This window comes from Pipra filicauda, unplaced genomic scaffold, assembly GCF_003945595.2.
Source record: "Pipra filicauda isolate LSUMZ 115617 unplaced genomic scaffold, ASM394559v2 scaffold21_size4447388_pilon, whole genome shotgun sequence".
In the NCBI taxonomy this organism is placed as follows: Eukaryota; Metazoa; Chordata; class Aves; order Passeriformes; family Pipridae; genus Pipra; species Pipra filicauda.
The window spans coordinates 3,681,934-3,702,978 of record NW_024104332.1 but is presented as its reverse complement, the minus strand read 5'-3'; the positions used below and the strand labels follow the sequence as shown (position 1 = coordinate 3,702,978).

The following is a 21,045-nucleotide window of genomic DNA, read 5'->3' as shown; positions in this document are numbered from 1 at the left end:
AGAGAATCTTCTAAATAGCAACTATGTGCACACATCACCAGGCTGCTGGCTGGCCACGTTTGCAGAGATCACCACTCAAGTATTTTGTTTAAAATAAAGTGTAAGTAAGCATACGTTTTGTCCTGGTGAACAAGGATATATTACCATTAAAGCAATCTACACCAGTAAAAGCCAAAATTTATTGACCACTTAGCTAAAAACGGAGAGTATTTGCCAAAAGTGTGTTCGTAATTTCAGTTCCAACAAAACATCAGTAGAACAAGTTACGAATGTGGCTTGGGCAACAAATAGTATCAAAATACTTAATCAGTGTTTTGCACTTCACACAGAAAATGTTATTAAACAGGGAAACAGAACTGGCTGCAGACAGCTGCATCTAAAATTCCCTCAAACTCTAACATAAAGAACCTTATCAGCCTCTCAGATGCCAAAAAAGCAGATGGTTAAATGTCCCATTTAAATAGTTTGCTATTTAAAGAAGACCAACCCAAGCATCACAAGGTTAAGTTCAATCTCCTCAGTTGAGCTTGGGGTAAGAGGGTGCAATCAGAGTGCTGTAAGCAGCACTTCTGAGTTTTCAATCAGAAAAGCACATTTATAGTTAGATATATCTGCAAAATATTTGCTCATGATATTCCAACAGATGAGGAATAAAACTATCAGGAGCAAGCAAGTTGTTCTCTGATCATGGATGCTAGACAGGTTTTGTGGCAGACAATGGTTGTGTTTCTGGCAATGATCAACACACACAAAGCTGCTGGAAGAAAGTGAGTTGCAAACCAGTCTGTTAAGAGCTTGTAAATAACCCAAAAGGAAGGTAAGTCAGAAAATCCCATTCTGGTACAGGGAGCCCTGCACACAAAGGGAGAGTCCTTCTTATAAACCACTTGATTTGAAAGGGTAAAGCAGTTGTAAGAATCAGAGGGATTAGGGAATAGGAATGTGGACCAAGTCACTCCATTACTCATCACTCAAGAAGACACACCTAGGTGAAGAATGTTTCTCCACCTTACTCCCAGGAGTTTTCTTCAGCTTTGTCCAAAACCCGTACCCTACCAGGAAATACCAAACCTGCACTGGGTTTCACAAAACGGTTAATTGACAAAATATGAAGAGTTCTGACAGATATGAACTAAGGAAAATTTGGGTTATACCAAATTATTTCCTTTGGGGCAGATAAAAAAGAGAAGAAAAATAAAAAAAAAAGAGAGAGAAAAGGTTTAGAAAACAATTTTATTAACTAACAAAAAATATAAAACCCAGCCAAATATTCTGAGCAGGAGGAGACATGGCACTCTCAGTGGGAACAGTGACATGGGCACGTGGTCTGGGAAGGTGAGTGTTTAAGCTGCTATGTCAAACTTTAAGCTGTCACAGGGAAAGCAAACACCTTCATCTCCTTTTCCCTTTGTCTTCACTGTCACTAACCCCTTTAGTTTTCATGGCAAGGTGCTTCTCCCAGTGAGGAAGAAACTGCAGAATGGCAGGGATGCAACAATGGTGGCTTCTGTGTTTGCAGGCATTTGGATGGTGATAGCAAGGTGTGGAGATTTGAAGCTGAAATCATCTCCTCAGTAATTACTTTTTAACAGTAACAACAGAGCTGGTTGCTGTCTCCTCTGCTTTATTGTGCAAAGGCAGTGAACAATGAAGTGTAGTGGCAGACTTCCAGCTCCCAGCTCCTGCAGTCCTCCCTGGCTGCTGGAACGACACTGCAGTTCCACACAGACACCTTTAAATGCCTGCAGGCTCCTTCAGAAATGTTGTGTTTTGGTATGTTTTCTAAATTTAGAGCTGTCTCAAACAAGCTGGGAGAGGATGTACTTAGGAAGGGGAAGAAATAAGACACGAGTGTAACCGGTTTAATTTGTCTCTGATTTCCTCTTAAAAATTGGGTATTCCTCATGACTTATTTGGGGTTTCTCCACCCCAATCCCTTTGAATGGCATGGGCTATAACAGTTACCTGGGCTGAACCTTTTTTTTTTTGTGCACCTCTTTTGCATTCCACAAATAATTCTTCCAATAAGACCTCCCTAAAAGCCCCAACTTGCACCCATCCACTCCCTTTAATAAAAATACAATCTGTCCCTTCCCTCTCACACACACATACACAGTCTCCTTACAAAACCAAATTTAGCTTCAGAAGACATGAAGATTCAGACTCTTTCCTCTCTCAAACCCAGCCTTTCAAGCATACTGGATAATATTTCTTAAAGAATGAAGCACAAAATGTCTTAAACCCTGTTTTCAAAAGAGCCACAGCACACAGGAATGTGTGATTCATTGGCTTGAAATGAAACTTAGGCTTATAAAGTTATTTCTGAAGGTAAGATGAGAAACTTCCGAACACAGTAATAGCTTTAAAAGTATTTTTCTGGTTTAGACCAAAACATCGTGAAAATATTGTCCTAGTATGACATGAGACATAATAAAGGAAAAAATGATGATAATACAAGACTGCATAAAGTAATACAAAAACAAATAAACAATACACAAAAATAAACATCATGATGCACTTGCCTCTCCTTTTGTATGAAAGTAACTGAAACACTAACTTGCCACAGCCCTTTCTCCTCTGAAGCAGTTAAATCATTAAAAAATGACACATCAATGAACATATTTCAGTGCAGACCCAAGCCTGCACTGCCTTGCAGCCTTTCCTAATGTTTGGAAAGCAAGCAGTTCCATTCATGGTAAAGAAAATACGTGTCCTCCAAGTTTATAAATGATAATAGTTTGTAGGACTAGAAACCACAATAGCATTTATTAAATAAATTTTAGTGCTGCAAAAACTTGCAGGAAAAAATAACTCAAAACCAGCACAGCTCTGTGGGTTTCACCAAAAACGAACAACTTTCCATCAGCTGAAGTTCCAAGCCTACGCTAATGTTTCATAATTCACAGAAGCACAAATGGAGTATAAAAGAACATTTTGTCACTGGAAAACTTTACTTTTTTTAAAAGGTTTATTCATCCCCCCCACGTTTTAAAAAAACATTCATTAGCCAGAGCCAAGTGGCAGCCACACTTTCTGGCTGGAGGCACATCTGCAGAATCCAAAGTTGATTCTTTGGCTATGCAGAGGATGGGGGGGACTGGTCAAGGATTGGTCTTGACAGGAAGCTGAACAGGAGCCAGAGTGTGCCCAGGTGGCCAAGAAGGCCAATGGATCCTGGCCTGGATCAGGAACAGTGTGGCCAACAGGTCCAAGGAAGTGATTCTTCCCCTGGACTCAGCACTGGTGAGGCCACCCCTGGAGTGCTGTGTCCAGTTCTGGGCCCCTCAGTTCAGGAAGGACATGGAGGGGCTGGAGCAGGTCCAGAGAAGGGCAACAAGGTTGGTGAAGGGACTGGAGCACAAGTCCTATGAGGAGAGGCTGAGGGAGCTGGGGCTGTTCAGCCTGGAGAAGAGGAGGCTCAGGGGAGACCTCCTCACTCTCTACAACTCCCTGAAAGGAGGTTGTAGCCAGGTGGGGGTTGGTCTCTTTTCCCAGGCAACGATCAGTAAGACAAGAGGGCTCAGTCTTAAGCTGTGCCAGGGGAGGTTTAGATCAAATATTAGGAAGAATTTCTTTCCAGAGAGGGTAATCAGGTGTTGGAATGGGCTGCCCAGGGAAGTGGTGGATTCTCCATCCCTGGAGGTTTTTAAGCTGAGACTGGATGTGGCATCAGTGCCATGGGCTGGGAACCACGGTGGGATTGGATCAAGGGTTGGACTTGATGATCTCGGAGGTCCTTTCCAACCCAGTTGATTCTATCTAAAGCTCTTACCTTCCCACTACCAAAGCACACCTTTGCTGTTGAGATGACAATATTGTCAGTGGGGCAGAGCCCAGACAACAGCTCTGCTGGCCCTGGAGCCTGCAGCCAGGGCACCGTGGGCATGAAGTGCCCAGAGGTGTCAGCGGGGCTCGCCCGGTGTGAGTGTAGACAGAAGTGGTCTGGCAAATACCAGAACAGCTGGAAACCACATCCCAAAACTCAGCTCACCTTCCAATGTGTTGACTGTCCTCCTGTGAAAGGGAGGGGCAGGAACACCCTAATCTGGAGGCCAAAAAACATTACCCTGGTCTGACACAGGTCACAGCCCCTGCTCTCCCTATGCTCCTGAAACCAACTGGAAGGAGCCACAGGATTTTTCCCCCTCTTTCAACCAGTGTAAGTCCAGCACCATCGTGACAAGTCTTTTTGGTCCACGGCAAGAAGTCTTTCAGACCACAGGTAAAGCATTTCTCATACAGTAGATCTGCCAGAGGAGCGTTCACAGAAACTCCAAGGGCAAGCAGAGAGTAGTGTTATGCTGTAAATATTAACAGGAGAGGCTAGGAAGCAGAAAACCTCTGTGAAACTCATGTACTTCACAGCAGTTTCCCAAAAAACTTGTCTAAGTGACTTTTTACTTTTCCATTTCCTAAAAATAACCTCTTCCTTTCAAAGGGAAAAAAAATGAAAATACAGATGAGTAAACAGATTGACAAGGGGATATCACTGAGACAGGTGACAGCAAAAACAATTCCTTAGGCAAGGTTATGGCTAATGTTTTGTTTTACAGCAGGAAGAGATATTAACATCAATAAATGTAACAAGAATAACCTTCACTACTGAAGTAGAACTCTGAAAAAAATGTGTTTCAAACTGTTGCAAATACCATTAAATCCCCAGACAAGTTGCTAATGGCACAATCTTAAGGAAAAAAGAAAGAGAAATAGAAAACTTACTTGTTTCACAAGAACAGTTCTCTAGATCTGTCTTTTAAAGCATAAGGAAAACTGTAATTTTAAAATATCGTACTTCTCAGCATATTTACTTGTAAGTAATTATTTTGTATTGTGCTTATCAATGATTATGCTGTTAAGGTTTAGTGGATTACATTACTCATGGAACAAACTGCAGTTTATACTGTCCAAACAAAAGGAGTAATTTTAAAAATCAGAGACTTCCTCTATTATTTGATTCACTATGACAGAATAACCAGGATATAAGAGGAATTTTCTTCCAATTCACAAGCAACAGTGTCAAGTCAAACGTGGTGAAAGATTTCAGTCATGTCAGACTAATTTTTACTCCACTGTACAAGAACTTACAAATGTCAGATGCTCAGAGCCAGTAGAAAGGCTTTACACATGTTCTTTCTCAAAGAGCTCAGACACTTTCATCTGCTTCCAAAAGACAGACAGATGGCAAACATCTTGCTCACTTGCAGACAAGAGGGCCTGTATTTCGCATCCCATTAGCCATTTGATCATCTAGATGAAATCAGAAAGAAATTTTCATCCGTCCCACCAATTCCAGGTGGATAATGGAGCTCCTAAAAAGCTTTGTTAGTGTTTTGTTTCTAACTGCAACAGAGTGAGATTTGGCAATGGGATCCACCATGAACAGGTAAACCCAGCTCTTAAAAATAAACCAGTTTTGGCAGAAAAGACACCGACCCCTGAGCTTTTTGACTCACAGGATGAATAGTTTTCCAGAATTTCACACACAGTCCTTGCTTGGATGGATAGGTACAGGTAAAAGAAAGATATACCCTGGCACTGAGTATGGTTGCTTCTATGTTGGCATCATCCTCTCCTCTGGAAGAGCTGATTGCTCCATAAGCAATTTAGAGAAGCTATTTATTTAATTCCTGGTAGATTACTTTCAAACCCTCCCTTGCATTTTCTCTAGGGGTGGAGGTGTGAGGGGGAAAGAAGCATTTGAAATCTTCAGGTCTCAAAACAGCAGCAAATTCTTGTTAATACCCTGAAGTTTTTCAGGTTCTATTTACTGTATTCATTGCATTTTCACAATCACATTTTAAAAAGGGGCTCCGGTAGAAAAGGCAGAGACCAAAAGACTCATTAGGTATTCCAACAGTAATCTCCAAATAAAGCACTCCATTTTCAGAATTAAGTTTAGATCCACTTACAGTAAAAAGCTCATCACATTTAGCAGATGCACTGTAGAGGCACAAGAGTTTTATGAAAGAGTTTAATAAGTTTTAATAAAAGAGTTTTACAAAAGGCACCATTTTACTACTCTACTGAAGCGCATTTGGCCAATCCTGAAAAGTGCATTGGACACACCATTGTGCCCATATGCTCAAAAGGTCCCATAGGACCACTCTATCAGCTTCCCTCAATGTGCATTAAACTTAATTGAAGTCCTAAAGCTGATTACTGATGTTCCAAAAATGATTAAGATGAAGTGAAAAACCCAGATGTCTGTTTAGACAAAAGCAACCAGAAAAATGCTGGGTAGGTAAGCGAGAGAAGAACGAGGAGAGATGTGCCTGCATCTCCCCACACATGCCCCTGCATTATCCTTACTCCTGTACAGACTTCACAGGACACACTAGATGTTTGCTTCACTGTAATTTTCTCTCCAGAAGCTCAAAAGTCTTGCTCCAATTTATTATAATGTAAAATGAAAGAAATAATCACCCTTTCCCCAAGGGCTCTGAACTATGACAACACAAATGGTTTTGTATCTCTTTGAAGTCACCAGTTTGGGGTTATTGTAAAAGCTCTTTGGGTCTTGTTTTGTTTTTTAGTGTAAAAGATCGATACAAAATTAACAGAGATCATCCTCTTATAGAAACCAAGAGGACAAGATTATTTAATTATTGAAATCTAGTTATCTGCTGGACTTCAAGTCTACCCTTTTATACTTTAATTAATTTGGGGATGCTTGTTCCACAACTCCCTCCCAAAGAACCAGAGCCCTGTATAATCTCTGGGCACACAGCCTGCTGTGCAGTTTATATATGCTGGCTTTCTTATCTTTCACAGTCCAGTTCCTCCAATCACTTAGTTCCCAGGGCTAGAGGTCACACGACAAAAAAAAATGAAACCACTGTCATAAGAATTTCTAATACTTGATTTTCTCACAATCAATGTATTAACATATTACAAACTGCTGAAACAATGACATACAAAAGTGTCATTGTCTTGACAAGAGTTTAGAAAACGTCACTCACTTCCCAAAGACAAAATCCATGATACTGAACACAATCCCTTATTATTACAGTCAATAGACTTATCATTACTGTTAATGCACTCAGAATATTTGTTTTAATTGGTTAGTCTCAAGAACAGTACTAAGTTTTATTTGTACAGATGAGATGGGCTTTATTAAGTGATTTCAATAGTTTTCAAGAGAGAGAAAAATTGGCAATACCCATTTTCTCACTTCTACTAAATGAATCTCAGGGAGAGTGTCTTGAAAACTAGATTATATTGCTTTTTAGGCTTTAATACTACAGTCCTTTGGCTTGTCTGAAGACGTTCTGAAGCATCCAACCATTTTGATAAGGCGGTGATATGAAGTTAAAAACTGACACAAAAGCAGGGGAACCAAACTCTCATTTATGACAAATTAATCTCATCTCTGTCTTTTAGATCAGGTGTGTATTACAGTTTGTTATAATGTCTATCCAGGAGGAACATTCAGGTTTTGCACACCACTACAATTATTATTAATCTTATTTCAAGATTTTGGCAAGTGATCCATCCTAGAGGAATGTAGTAGAAAATACTGAAATAGAGACCACCACATCACAGAATTTCCAAGCTAGCCAGTGCTAGCTGTATCTTTGAACACAGCTGGGACTAAGGACAACATGTATATGTTTGAAAACACAATAGATCAGCAGGTTTAGACTCCAGCATTCACCACATCTCACACAGAATGGTGTTGGCTACTTGGCACTGGGAAAATGCAACTCCATTCCCTACTCCAATTAATATGCATGTAGTTGAAACATGCTGCAAGTCTAATGTCATATTCATAGTTTGTTCAACTTTGCATAGAAAAACAGTCAGTGAGGCAATTGCAATATTTGAGAATGAAAGACTGTCTTCTCCCACCATTTACAAGCACATGACACTTGACTACAATCCTTAAACCACTACTCAAACTCACTCCCCAGGTTTGCACCAGTCTGTTGAGTCTCCAGAATCAGAGGAGAGAAAGAAATAGAGATCATCCTCCTAAGTACTGAGAGGAAATTCAGGCAACTGCCAACAGCAAATTCAGTGACTGATTCCATAAGTGAACTGCTGCATGTAAAAGAAGAGGGATGTGAAAAGTAGGTACCAACACCTGTCCTGTTGTCAAAGAAAGTAGTTTTTAAGTTTCAAGTTTTTTTCTTGAAAATTTGAGGGGAAAAAAAAAGAAAAAAAAAACACTAAAAAACAACCTCACAAACAACAAAACCACAAAACATCAAACCTCAAACTTCAGAAGAACAATATTTTTAAAAAACGGAAATGGACCCTTGCCAGAGTTTCGTACTTGAACGGCTCAAATTCCTATACCAGGCATTTATTTGCTTCTCTTTGTCTGCAGATCTGAGACCCATACTCTTGTCTGTGGCTTTGGGTAGAGTGACAAGATTTGTAAATGCTGAAGCAAAACCATGACAATCTCACAAGCACCTCAAGCCTTTCAGAAATTTAAGCTTCGCTACCGAGGTTCCAAGAACTCGGCGTGTGAATTCACAGTGCACCAAACATGACCCCACTGAAGAGGGATTTCCCAACGTGTTTGTGCAGGTGAAGCCTGCAAGCTAACCAAACTTAAACTGTGTTCACGCATCTTTAACATCTGTCCCTACCATTTAGTGGCAGGCATCTGAACAGCCAGTGCTTCTCTGGAAAGCACAGCTCGCAGGGCTAACAGCTCTAACGTGGAGCTATGGAGAATCTTCTCCTGGATAGTTATCAACAGACTCTCTATTTCAAGGGGAGAAACCACAGCAAAACCACAGAACACAAAGTGTATTCACCACTTGAGAATGTGCTTCTTTCCAAAAACACGCCTAGGAATCAGCATACATCGATGTTGCTGATTTTATGGATCACACGTTCAGATTCTTTAAGTTACTTCCTGGCCAATCACATGCAAATAATACTGGTAGCCACCAATGAAAATTAAATTACTCTATGTTTTGGATTCATATACAAATACAACTTCATGGATACTCCTTCAATACTGGTTTTCCAAAAGATTTTAATGTTGCTATACAATCAAAGGATCAGCCACTCAAGAGAGCAAGCTGCACATCTCTACTGGTTCATTTCAAAAAGAAATAGCTAGGAGTGCTGAAAAAGAACCAGCTTGTGTGAAATTGTCATCTTAAACGGTCTTGCTGTTGTAATTTTTATTGGTAAAAAAATGAGCACAAAAGTAATAATTGAGAAATGCAGCAACATACAAGAATTGCTGTGAGAGGGAATAGTCATTATAGCTCAGTGCTAAAAATATCCTGCTTGAACACATCACATCTTTAGCTACAGTTTTCTGCACTTTTCTAAAACCCATTCTAAGAGAAAATTTGTGCAAGAAAACTCAAGCAGAGCTCATTCTTTGGAAATTGCTTTAATACATATGCACATGCATAGATGTGCACTCTCAGCTGTCTCACTGATGGCAGGCAGACAAAAGGACTGTTACTGAATTCTGACATTTCTGACTCTGCTTTTGAAAACAAAAAAAAATATCAAGCAGCTGAAGAACAGCAGCATCTGGATTACTTGAGAAAAACTGTGCTTCTCAAAGAAAGGAAGCGGTATTTCAACAATACCCACGTCAACTTCAACACAAATTTATATATATAAAGAAAAAAATGAAAAAAAAATAGTTCTGTTATGGTTGGGGGGGAAGAGATGAAAATCAAGACAACAAATTCACAGTTACCTTGCAAACTAAAAGCATAAAGCCTTATTTCAGTTAGGAGAGAAAATTACATGTGGAAGTACTTACATGCCTAGATAAACTGGAAAAGAGATGAAGAGGAAGTACTGTTGGAAGCTGGGAGTGATGGAGACATTGTGGACAGAAGTTCCCCATCTCTCTGCCAAACCTCTGCTCCTTTTTCTTCTCCTTGTTTATGACATGCTTTGCTTTCTTTACACAAGGAGGTATTCTGTCTTTGAAATGGTCCTAGCTGACCATCCAAGCTCAAATTAATCCTTTTGGTGTTGAGGGCAGCTCATATTTCTTGCTGTTGCTCCATGAACACAGGACAGTTCACTCAAACGAGGCCTTTGGCAAACAATAATCTTTATTTTTCATTCAAGGAATTTATAACCAAGAGGTTCTCCTCCAAACGCCCAGAATAAAAAGAGGAGGAATCCACCACCACACCTTTATATCTGCTACCCTACCTGATTTGGGAAACAATCACACACTTATTATACCATTTTATTCAGCTGCTTGTTGCTATTAGGAAACTTCGGACTAATTGTGTGTTTAATGCTATTTCATGACACTAAGTGGTTATCTTGCCTGCCACTGTGTTATTTAAAACATTAACAGCCTTAAGATCTTGCAGGACTGCTCTGGATGTGTGGTACAAATACAGCTCTGCACTGTTATGGAGCTCCCTGTCAAAAGGATGGCATTTACTTTTCAAAGTTTCCCGCTTTTTTGGCTAAGGCAAAAGGGAGTAAATGCACAACAAAAGCCAGTTAAACTTGCCTGTGTATCCTCCCTTAGGTTATTTTCATGAGACACACATTTTAGCCCTGAATTCTCACCCACCTTCACCTCTATCCCACAACTCACACTAAACTGAGTGATTTTTTGGGGAATACATCTGTATCCTGGCACTGTGTCCGTGGTTTCCAGCACTGAATAGATTCATTCACATGAAACCAAATCTTTGCTTTGCTCAGGGTAATGAACAACCTCACTAGTGACATTTGCATCTATTGATCTGCCTGTTTTGGGAACACTCCATTACAGGATGTTGATCAAAATTATAAATTGCTAGTTCATTGCATTACAAGATCTGCACTTTTCATTTCAAAGTGATTTTCTTTTTTTACCCATAAGAAGAATCATCCTTTCATACCTGTTTTTACTTGTCTGTACTGTGCCAGTTTCAAACTGGTATTTTTTTCCTGGACACAGAGTCAGTAAACAAATTGTACAGAACTTCCTTGGTGATAAATGGAAAGTTGCTAACAGACTGAAAAAGTTATTTTTGAGAACTGTCTTCAATCAAGAGACTGCTAGCCATCAGCATCTTCCTCTTCAGCAAGAGCTAATAAACTGCATTTCCTCTGTTGAAAGGATACCTACCCAGTAGCACCAAAATTTGAGCACAAAATCCCACTGTAAAGACCAAGAACATAGTTCAAATACTATGTGATATCCACAACTAAACTCTGTGGTAGATTTTAGTGCAGTCCAAGCTCTAGAACAATGCAATTTTGTGATATTGCCAGGTACAAAGTCAGTTTTACCATGTTATCAATCAGAGGTATTTTTAGAAGCAACAAGATCTGCTCCCCGAAACAAAGGAAAAAAGAAATATAGACTTGCCTTTAAAGTTGTAACAAATTACCACTTTCACTCAAGGTTAAAATACCATGTTTTATCTTGTACTTGTCACAAAGCCGTTATCTGTGCAATTAACTTGGCTTATCTGATTAACAAAAATTCTCTAAACTGCAGTAAATCATTTCTCTGAGTTCGATAGCAATTGAGTTACTAGAAAATCACCTGGCTTAGCTGTCAGTTCTTCTAAAATATCCATATAGCTGCCACCATCATAGTATTTGATGCTTTCTTTCATCACATAATAAGGGTTTGCCAACTTCACAGGTCAGAGTTGCATTTGACAGCTGGGAGAGCAGAGACACAGGGACTGATGTTCAGGAGAAGACACTTCCACCTTTTAGCAGTAAAGGAGAGACCACATTTAAAAGCACATATAAAAATGCAGAAGCAGGTTCTGGAAACCAAAAACTCTGTGTTTTGAGTGAACACCCACAAGATAATTTAGATGCACATTTTAATTCTGAGCGACTCAGTGGAGGGGAGAAATAACGGAAGCCTTAAGACTGGCAGTGTTAGATGAGCTCTTGTTCAGAAATCTGTCAAAACATCACGTGAGTGACAACTCATAAAACACACAGGGCCTTTGTGATAGAAAATTGCAAAAGCACCGAGCCATGCCATTTATTTAAAGGTAACAGAGAGCTCCTCCTGGATCCTTGCAGCACAACACTCACTCTCAGGGCTGCCCCCTGAGCCCCGAGCTGCTGCCACGGGCACGGGGGCACTCAAGAATGTGTCAGCTTTTTAGAGGTCTTACATATTATTGTCCCACTATGGCAGAGTAAACACGTGATAATGGACACACTGGAGAGTTACTTTGGGAGCAGTAGGTCTGCAGAGAGGATTAAATTCCTCCAGGAAAAGAAAACGTTCTCCAAGAGGAAGGGATGCAGGTAGAACGTAGAACAGGGCCTGTGATGGAATCCCATACACACATGAACCTCAGATCACAAATAAAAAGTTTCATTTTTAATATCTAAGTTAATCTGCACGTTTCTGATTTTGTAATATCTTTTTTTGTTTGTTTTTCAACATACTTTTATTTTAGGTGCTACAAACTTCACAGAAGGACTTCAAGAGTTTTTTTTTTAAAAAACGACCATAATGTAAAAATAGGAATACACCAGGCCTTGATTTTCTGTTATTCTGTATCATTGAAACATGACCTATTTGATATCCATGTCCGATATTCTTTAATTTGATTTTTATTTTAATTAACCAAAACTTAAGTGTCCCTATCTGTTAAAGCAGATTTTGGTTTAAAGCTAGCAGTATTCAAATTACATTTATTAAGAATTCTCCTTTGTCAGGATTTTTCATCTCCATCTCAGATCTCATAATGACTTAAAAATTAAAAAAAAAAAAAAGATTTTACATAGCTTAGAGAGTCAATTAGGTAAGTTATTCATGACGAAATCATTTGTAATTTTTGAGTTGTCAAAGTAGAGACTTACCACCAAAAAACCCATATCTTTGCTCACACTCTTTTTCAAACATTTCTAAGACTAGCTGGTCTTTGCACTTCCATTCCAGGAGCAAGTGAGTGTCCCAATTACCAAAACAGTTAAAAAACCCTCAGGAAATAACATTATAAAACTGTGGAACCATCACTTCTAACAGGTCTAAGCCCTTGAATACACTTTGAGGAGCTCCAACCTTCCCAATCCTGCACTACAAACGAGTTAAAGGTGAGGATGGAAAGGAAGCAGCAACTCATTACAAAAAGGAAGTATTCCAAATCAGGGAGAAAGGCACTTAATTGCTTTAATATTTATATTACTATTAACATTTTTAATTTAGTTATGATACTTCTGTTTGTAAAAGAATGAAAACAGCCTCAAAACATATTTATATATTTATACACGATGAACAAATCTGTAAACTTTTCTGAAACTGAACTACATGTGGTTATTTATAAATATAAAACCAAATATATAAACAATGGGAGGATAAATAAAACATGAATTACAACATAGTCCCTTCAGTCTTAACAACAATATTACATGTTTTTATAACAAACCAAAATGTGAAATGTAATTATTTACCTGTCTCAAGAGCAGTGATAGAAAGACTGCAGTTCACCTTATGTCCTTCAGGAGGACATAAGAAATACAAACCCCCTTCGTACTTGTTAGGAATGTTAACTCTGGGGAGAGAAATCTTAAAAATAAAGTCATTCATAAATGAAAATAAGAAGTGGCAACCGTTTGCATTTGGAAGTTTGGAATAAAGTCTTTTTCAATTTCACATGTCATTTAACAGGTGTCAGATAAAAAAAAGGAAGAAGCATTTGCTGTGCAAAGCCACTGAGCTGCTTACCACAGAGAGATTGCCTTTATCATGACTTAAAAATATGGAAGAACAGACTTGCAGTTAAAAACAGGATGAGGGTTAGACAGAGGGTGACTGGGTAACCTCTGTCTGCCTCCCTACTACAAAGAATAAATACCACAGAGATGTCTCACAAAACCACCTGAGTTCACCTCTGATAGTTTGATTCATTGATTCATCTGTTTACTCACGAAGAAAAGTATAACCTCTATAAATGCAGAATGTGACAGCCACTGTGTGTTCCTAAGAAGTCATTTTGAGGAGGAATTTCAACAGAAGAACATAATTAACTGAAGTGAGCCCTCAGACAGTGAACAGGTAAACACCAGACATGGAGATTTTTTCCAAACACAGTTGCAGCAGTACCTGTGGTTTGGGGTGGAGGTGGGGCAATTCTTCCTTTTGGAGAAGAATCACAAACACAAGAACAAAACCCGCGAAGATTTCGTTGGCTTTTTTAAACACAGATCACCTGCATTCAGGCTGGTGTCAGCCTTTTTGGCAACCAGTTCAGACACATCTGCCTCCACCTGTCATGGCTGGGACCCTATTTCATTCTGTCAGCTGGGCTATTCTGCTTGATTCCAGCAGATTGTAAAGGCAGGTATGCTGATGCAGCAGGACATCCCAGAATTTAATCCACTGCATCACGTGGATTCCCTGGCTGCTGACACTTCTGAATGACAGATCTTGATAATGATGAAGCTCTTTCTTCTATAGGAGAGCCCTCAGTTCTTATGGTTATTTAAATTAACAAGGAAAAAGCAGCTAGAATTACATGTCTCAAACATACCTTACATTAAAGGGTAGAGTTTGACCTTACACATTATAGCAAAAGGCATTGCAATGCACCCATTTATTTTAATAACATGGCAAAAAGTTTGAGATAAAACAGTTTCAAAACAATATAACTGCCTGACTTGCAGAGATGCCAGAGCCTAATGCTGAACTAAAAATAATAATGCAACCCAGAAGCAGGTTAAAAAAAAAGGCTAATTGCCTTTAAAGAAGAACTTAATTAGAAACGTTGCAGAATCTTCACCACCCGCAAACTTTTAGAAGTTTAATGGCCCTCTAAAAAAGGAGTGACTCTCCCAAATGGCAGAATGCCTGCAGTTAAGGTGACTGCAAGAAGCTCAAGGTAAGACACTGACAGAGACCTGGAAGGAATCTCACATTTTGAATTGTTTGGCTGCAGCTTTGGTTGGCTCCTCGCCAGCACCACGGCAGTGAAAGGATCCGAGACAAAGCAGTGATAAAACCAGTCTGGAGGTTTGAAAGGAGAGGCAGAGATCCAGCAGCAGAGACAGGAGGAATGGTGGCAGCTTGGCAGGAACAGCAAAGGAGAGAAATGGAGCTAAAAATAGGCAGATCATGGACAACAATATGGAGCCACAGATTTTTATGGGTGCATTGGAACTCGTTATGTCCCCTACAGGACACACAGGAACCACTCAGGAATCAAGAAAATCAACACTCACAACCAAAACACGATCCAAAACGAAACACCCCAATCATGTAAACACCTTGCAGTTAAGACAGGGTTTCACTGCTTTGCTTGCAGGCTTAAAGATCTACAGAAAGAATTTTGAAAATCCAGACTGTGTAAATGACAACTCCACACAACTATTTGAACACCATCTTCATATGTTTGACTCACGTTCAGAACACCATTTCACGTACACTACACAAACAAAAAATTGGTTTTAATTGCTTTAAGGGAAAAATATGTTTTAAATGTACATACTTATAAGTTATATATGGTTAATGTTCCTTATTAAAACAGACCTTTTTTTTTTTCCTGAGTTGGAAGGGACCCACAGGGATCATCGAAGTCCAACCCTTAGGCCTGCACAGGACAGCCCCAAGAGTCACATTATGTGTTTCAGAGCATTGTCCAAACACTTCTTGAACTCTGTCAGGCTTGGTGCTGTGACCATTTCCCTGGGAAGACTGTTCCAGTGCCTGACCACCCTCTGGGTGGAAACCACATCCAAACCACGACCCATCATTTTTATCACCCGATGGGAAAATGTTTTGTACAGTTTTGACTCAATCACATTAAAGTACAGCTATTTAAAAAAAACCCCAACAATCTAGACAGTAGCTTCTGATTCTTTAAAAACTTTGCCAATGCACTTGAATTACTCACCAACCTCTCTGGCTGAAAAGCACTCCACAGAAACACAGCTATTCAAACACACACAGCCCTGATGTTACTCCACCAGTAGTCACATAAATAGTCTCATGTTTGTTTTAACAGGTTCATGAAGCAGTTGTGCTCCTCCCTGCCTTCTGTCCAAACACTCCCACTCATCCTGCCCTTCTGCACAGGCACAAGCAGTTCCTCTGTCAGGGAACACTGCAGGGGGAAAAAAGCCAAAAAAAAAAAAGTGTTGAAGTTTTCTCTGATCAGTGCAACAAAAAGTCAGGACTGACAAAAAACACTGGAAAGTGGAAGAAGAGCAGGACCATCTCTGCCAACTTCCACTCTGGTTTGTACTGTGGTACTGAACTGGAAATCCCAGAATCCTGGCAAATCTTTCAATAAATAAGGCTCTTTTCTTAGGTGGGTGACAGTCACTCTTCAGTCCACAGAAAGGTTGTGCCAAAATAGTCAGAAAAGACAGGCGTTCAACACATTTATGCTCAATTTGCTGCCTCTAGAGGCATTCTGAGACATCAATTCTGCTTGACAAAGCCATTTAGATGCTAATGCAGAGACAAATTCTCTATATCTTATAAAAATTGTTTTAAGTAACTGAAGGTAGCTCAGAACTCAACTTATAAGAAACGTAAAATATCAATACGTGCAAAAGTCAGTTCATTAGCTCGCTCTAACCACACGAAGACATTTTATTATGCTCATTTATTGGAATAGGCCATTAAAACATAAATCCAAATACGGAGTCTGGGCAAAAAAATATTATGGCAGCTCTGATGAAACAAAACTTTCCCAATGAAACGTTAAATGACAATTTTGCTTGAAGTGCGACTGCTTTCTAAATCTTCCTTGAGATTTTAACTTCGCATGCCTATTCAAAAAAGAGCACAAGGGGCATTATGTGTCCCACTGGCCCCTCCTGCAGGTCTCCAAAGAGCACTTAAGACAAACACTAATTTATAGTTATTACACTCCTGGATTTCAAGTATCTCAAATTCCACTTCAGGGTATTAGGCCAACTGCTGTTTAAATTATGTGTAAACTATCTGAATCATGACCCTCCACTGGAGAAGTCTGCTGTATAGATCGTGTCCTGAGGGAGTTGAATGCTGTAATGACAACTTACCACTGAGCTAATCAAGAATCAGAAAACAAAGTTACAATTAACTAAAGCAGAGGCACTGAAAAAACAAATCAATAGTGCTATCCAGCTGAACCAGGTCATGCATGCCAGAACCTCCTGCTATTTACTACTGCAGGACGTTACTCCTACAGGAAAAATAAATTCTAACCCTCTGCAAAACAACATGGGGATGTTGAAACAAGTCTTTTTACATCGCCACAGTGAAATCAGAACATGTTCACTGTTTTGGGGTTTTTGCATCCCATTGCTGGTCAACGTCTGATTTTGAAAATATCAGTGATTAATCCTGGCCCTAAAGATTTCTGCATGTGAGTCTATGCATTTTCCATGTAATTTCTGCTCTAACTTCACACTGCTACATTCTTTATTTGCTCCCTAAGCAATGGACACCAAAACTAATTACACCTTTAAAAGTCCAAGGATTCAATGTTCTTAAAATAAAGCCTTTGCACATTAAACCAGCTTTGCCTTCAACATCCAGAATTCCACACACTGCATAAGCCTGCTGCAAATCAGCAAAAGAATTTCAGTCTAAGCATCTTATAGAAATCTGTTTCAAGTAAGTCTATATTTACAAGATGTTTCTGTGTTTTGGACTGGTAATGAGTCTTATCAACAACATTTTTCACCAATAGGTCTGGCTCTGTCCTGGCTCCACTCTGTGGAAGGAGAGACCTATCAGGTAGTCTTGAGTGCAGAGCTAAAAGGAGAATCCCATAAATGGGAGAGATTTTGAGTTTCTCTCATCAAAAAGACAGAAAAATCAAGTCATGAACACACACACATTGGCTTCCTGAAAACCAGCAGTAGGTGGAGTCATCCTTGGTCATCCTACAGGATAATGCCATAGCAATAATCCAAAATCCAAGGAACTTTTACTTGAAAATACAGTATTTGCATACCACCTGTATTGGGAACATCATGGTCAGAAAGGAGCTGCACACTGGGGATCTGGGTGGAGAGGCAATAAAACCAGGTGAGTGCTTGGAGGAGGCCATAATACCACTGCAAGAGCCACCTTGGATAAGTTAAAGACAACCTTTGGGAAAGCCAGCAGCATCAATAGGCTGACTGGGTCTCATCCCACTTTAATTCCATGTTTTCTCAGAGGCACTTCAATGGATTTTGGGATTTATAATCAGATGAAGAGATAGGCTTTCTCTCTGAAGCACATTGCAGCAACTGGAATAAGCCAGCCAAGACAAAGGGGTTTATTTAACCACTAGATTGTTCAGCAGATGCTTTTTTGCTTATCCTTACCTAAAATCAGTACGATTTTGCTACATTGTTTTAGCTTACCTTCCTTTCACTAAGCTGAATGAAACAGTCAGTTTTCCAAAGGCTCCTAGTCCCCTACCAACACCTAGAAATCGTTTAAAGCCTTCAAGGTTTTTGACAAGAATACCACAAGCACTTCATTACATAAACTCTTACACACCATAGCACCCTGAATTTTGCCTTTTTTTTTCCCCAATAAATCACCAGAAACTCACAGCTGCTGCTTTTCCTTGACCTAAACGAGCCTTTCCCTCTAGACCACAGACAAGTGAAGCAAGGAGGCTGCAACTTTAGTGGGCTGGAGCAGTGTTTGCATCAAGTTACCAGTTGTGGAAAAGGAAGGGACATAAAAAAATTTTTTTTTAAAAAAGAAAAGCCTGTTAGTAATAGTCATGCCAACATGCATTATTCTCTCATTTAGCAATAAGGTTACTGAAACACAGTTACTTAGACTTTGAGCGCTTTGGGTCAACAACTTAGTTCTGCCATACACTCAGCAGCAGACCTGATGTCAAGGGTACTGTTTGATAGAGGAAACAGGTATGAGCACCTCTCTAACTCCCAAAATCTACAAACTTAGCCTTTTGGCTTTCCTACAAGCCCTTTAAATGTCAAAGAAACCAAAAAAATCTAACTTGAGTCATTCACTCCAGTCTTTAAAACCTTCCTCTATTCAACCAAAAAACCAAAAAAATTTGCTCAATCGTTTTCTGTAAAACACTTCATGGCAACAATTACAGCAGCTTACCCTTCTGCATTCCAATTTCTTGCCAAGGTACAGAGCAGACACTAATTCTCACATGCAATAGATCACTCATTTTTCAGCAGTTTTGAACCTTTGTTACTGCTGCTTTATAGTTTCTCATGTACTGGAATAAAAAGAAGCAATGACAGACATTAGATGTGAACTGGTGTATTATCAAAACATAGAAATTATTTTCTCATTTTAAGCAATTTAATGCCAACAGCTTAATGGAAATACACTTCATGCAATTTAATACAATTCTGCTGGAAAGGTGTAAATCAAACTAAAATGGTGCAAGCAAGTGATCTATTTTCAAATAGGAATTCTGATTCATACATTTTACCATAATTTCCTCATCCACAACTGCCCAACAACAACAAAATTACCATTTAACACACAGAAGAGTAGCTTGACCGTTTATGAGGCCAATTCCACTAAATATGAGTTGCACAACACATGCAGATTTAGATAAAAATCCTGGACCTTTAAAGAAAAACTGATTAGTAACCTCATCATTATTAAAACAAAAATTAAAAAGAGAATACTACACTAACAGATTCTAGGAAATGTGTCTGTAGAAACTGTACCACATTGTGTTTCAACACAAGGAAGTTCAATCCCCCCTCCTACAGAACTGAAGACTTTAAAATACTCTTACTCCCTTTCCTGAATGTCTGAATAAGCCATAGCAGTTGAAATCTTGATATTTTCGATTATTTGCTCTGAGGTGTTTAGTTATACCATTCCCTTCAGTCCTGTTGGATCTGTTAACTTTCAGGTATCAATATATCAAGACCTAGAATTTTACCTGATCAGAAAGGGAATCTTACTTTCCTGATTCATTAAATGAATACATGATTCTACATCCTCTGTGTACTCCTTTCACTCATTTATCTCTTGCTGTCTTAGTGTGAAATGTATCCTTGTGAGGAATATGCATCCACGCTATTTCTTTTCTCTCATTTCCTGTTTCTCTACTTCATTCCTCTTTCCCTCACACAGTTGTTTTTTTTCTTCCCTTCACTTTAAGAAAATCACCAAAACCTTATCATATTATCCAGTCCTTCCTCACCTTGTACCATTTTCTCTATTAATTGTAACAGAGTTTTTTTCATTAGTTCTTGACTGGGTTTCACCAAAATCAATCTAATTAATTACATTTTCCTTTTTTTCCCATGTCATTAGTCAAGCTGGCAAGTAAAATCAGGTGACACTAATGCCTCTAGCACCTTATTTGACAATTCTCTCCAGTTTGATCTATCATTACTTTTTTTTTAGTCAGTTGTTACCAAGAACACAAAGTTCTTGCATTCAAGGATTTAAAACAATTTTTCAGTAACAAATTGAAGAAGCACAAATGTCAAAGACTTTTCAGCTACAGCACAGGGCCCACCAAAAGTAATTACAGCCTGACACAGTCCACTACAACAAAAGGTGAGGCAATTTGCAAGTATTCAGTTCCTTCTCAAACATGTAACTCTTACCACTAGACCATGCTTTTACACCTGCATAGAAACACAAGAATAAACAGTAATAAAACAGAGGACAAACTTGATATTCAGTGACAGTTTGAACTATCTTTTTTTTATTATTATTTTTGTCATCTCTGAGACTCTGTACCATCACATGTGCACTTGATACTCATGGAAAGGAAATTCTGAAGTTTTCACTGTGGTCTCAATTCAGTAAGAGAGTAAAGATCACAGTGAACTTTAACTTCTGAATGTCTCTACTGAAAGCTAGCCAAGGAATCAAGTCTTACTCAACACAGACCCAGACTTTCACCTAAAATTTGAGGCAAGGGCATTTTTTGTTGATTTTGTTTTCCTAGTCAAGAAGCAGAATAACATCAGAGGCAAAAAGACTTCAGTATCTTATATCAGGTGCTTACTTACTCTAAACTATTAGGGACTAAAGGCAGATCTACTCAAGAAAATTTAGTCTTTGACCCCTAATATCCCAGATAATCCATCTAGCAAACTGCTGATAGCCTTAGTTACGTATATACTTCAAAATAATTGCCAGTGTTTCAGCAAGTTCATTACCTAAATCCT

General features: G+C 39.1%; 1 protein-coding gene across 7 annotated transcripts in view; it reads right to left on the bottom strand.

Annotated features, from left to right (window-relative positions):
* GULP1 (GULP PTB domain containing engulfment adaptor 1) overlaps nt 1-21,045 on the bottom strand; it is a 128,660-nt gene that overhangs the window by 80,307 nt on the left and 27,308 nt on the right. Inside the window, exon 1 of one of the 7 annotated variants that reach the window (XM_039381369.1) lies at nt 15,813-15,835. The exons of the other annotated variants lie outside the window; for them this stretch is intronic. The gene's annotated coding sequence lies outside the window, so the exon portion shown is untranslated. Of the gene's footprint in view, nt 1-15,812; nt 15,836-21,045 lie in introns of those variants that run through there. 7 annotated transcript variants of the gene reach the window in all.